General features: G+C 66.4%; 1 protein-coding gene across 1 annotated transcript in view; it reads left to right on the forward strand.

Annotated features, from left to right (window-relative positions):
* The window catches only part of ARHGAP45 (Rho GTPase activating protein 45), a 17,839-nt gene that overhangs the window by 5,703 nt on the left and 9,736 nt on the right, over nucleotides 1-2,400 (forward strand). The gene's annotated exons all lie outside the window — the stretch shown is intronic.

Raw genomic sequence — 2,400 nt, forward strand, 5'->3', positions numbered from 1 at the left:
GGTGCGGCCGGGGGCACCCCGGGGCGCCGGAGGGAGGGACGGGGGTCGCCGGGGCCGCTGCATCCCGGGAGGACCGAGACAGGGCTGGGGTGCCCCCAGGCATTTTGGGGTGGGGGCCTTTGTGCCCCCTTGCAGCCCCGTGGTGGTCTGGCCCTCTGTGGGGCTGGGCTCCCCCGTTCGCCCTCGCCCGCGGAAGCCTCGTGCTCTCGGCGCTCCGCTTCTGCTCCGCCGGAGCCAAAAACGCTTCCGGCAGCGCCCGGCCAGGGATGCTCAGACCCTGCGCGTTCGTGTCACACCGGGTGCCAAGGAGTCACTGGTGGGAGCTGCTGGGGGGGCTGAGGGGCTGCAGGGTCCCCTCCCCACACCCGAGGACTCTTTGCTGGATGTGTGGCCCTCAAGACATGCACAGCCCTGGACAGAGCCGGTACCAGCCCCTCCCTCAGTGCGATTTTACCCCTAGAAATTTGGGGCTTCCTCCATCTGTAAAATACCTTCAAAGCCCCCAACAGCAGCCTGGGAGGTGTCCCTGTCTCTGCCTCCTCCCCCAGCAAGGGAGCAGCTGGAAAAGAGGAAGTGATGTGCGGGCTGGATCCTGTGCCATTTGGCTGTGCTGGGGTCCCCAGCCCCCTGGGATGGGCAGCCTCATCACGGTGGGTGCTGGAGTGGACAAGCAATGTCACCCACACGGTCACTGTGTGCCCCTCATGACAAACACAGACCCAGAGGGGCTGGCAAGGACTGGTGGGGGCAGCCAGGCAAGTGCCCAGACCCTGCTCAGTCTCCCAAGACAGTCCCCAAAGGTGATCCCTACCTGGGGAAACTGAGGCACAACACAGCTGCGGGGCTTGGCACCAGCCCCCCAAGGCAACAGCTCCCCAGGCTGGTGGTATGATGGGTCCTGGGGTGCTTCCCTCTCTGGGGTCCCCGCCATGCTGGCTGTGCCCTCAAACTCATCCTTGCTCCCCAGGACCTCTCCCGCAAAGATTGCCTGGAGGCGCCGGGCTCCAGCGTGGGGGAGCAGCCCCCGGCCAGCGCCAAGCTCAGCAGCAGCCCCAGCGCCGTGGGCACCCTGAAGCGCCCCACCAGCCTGAGCCGCCATGCCAGCGCCGCCGGCTTCCCCCTGCACGCAGCCCCCCGCGCCGTGCCCAAGGGCCACAAGACTCCCCTTTGCTACAGCCCGATGGAGGGCGGGGAGGGTCCCTTCATCGACTCCGAGGACATCTCCCAGATGCTGGCGGATGTCGCCCGCTTTGCCGATGCGCTGGAGAAGCTGCGGGATGTGGTGCTGCGCGATGGTGAGTGCCCACCCCGTGCCAAACACCTGCATCACAGCACCCCGGGACACACCCCACCCGTGGGTGGGAGTCTCTGCCTGGGTCAGAGGGCACCAGGACCCCCAGGGGACGTGCAGCAGCAGTCAGAGGTGGTGGGTGAGCGGTGGGTGGCTGCTGGAGCTCGGAGCCGGGATAACGTGGCTTCCTGCCACGAGCTATTTTCATCCGCCCGTTTTCCTGTTTACAGCGCGGCGCTGCCAGCCGCCTGCCAGGGCCCCCCGAACCCCGCAGGGTTCTGGGCACGGCCCCCCAGCCCACCAGGGTGGCCAGCAGGATGGGGCTGGGTGGTCTGCGGGCTCATGAGCAGCTCTCCTTGCCCGAGAGGACACAGGGAATGCCTTGAACCTGTGGTCTGGGTCTGACACCATGTAGTCAGTCCTGGTTGTGCAGAAACCCCTTCCTGACCCCGAGCTGGGGGCTGGGATGGGGAGGGGGCTTTGCCTGGCTGGGCAGTGGGTGCTGATCCCCCATCCCAGCGCTTGCCTGAGGGAGGTTCCCCATTTCCTAACCGGGCTGTCAGTCCCCAGCCCTCGCCCTACGCTGGGGGGTGCTCACCAGACCCCTGGGCTGGCAACTGGAGCCCACAGAGGGGAGGGTCTGGGGGGGGACCTGTGGGATGCAGCAAGCCTGGCTGGACCAGGCACATCCCTCCCAACTGGGAGCGTCCATCCGGCAGGAGGGAGGGAAGGAAATGGAGGAAATTCCCAAACTGCTTTCAAGGGAAAAAGCTACTACGGAGGAAAAAATGCCTCAAAGGTCAGGCTGCCCCTCAGCCAACACCAGGCTGGGCAGGAGACACACGGTCATGGGTGTGGGGAGGTGCTGGACAAGCAGGATGTGGCCATGCCAGGCCTGGAAGCCCCGAGGGCAGGGGGATTTGCTGCATGGTCTGGGAGATGGCCTGTCCCTGCCTGGGATGTGGCTGGCAGGGGGTGGCTGGGAGGTAAACAGGGCAGGGACAGGGATGCAGAGCAGAGACACGGGGCAGGGACACGGGACAGGGACACAGGGCAGGGACGTGGGACAGGGGTGCAGCATCTCAGCCCCCCTCTCTTGCAGACTCCCA

Source organism: Corvus brachyrhynchos, unplaced genomic scaffold, assembly GCF_000691975.1.
Source record: "Corvus brachyrhynchos isolate BGI_N302 unplaced genomic scaffold, ASM69197v1 scaffold219, whole genome shotgun sequence".
Classification (NCBI taxonomy): Eukaryota; Metazoa; Chordata; class Aves; order Passeriformes; family Corvidae; genus Corvus; species Corvus brachyrhynchos.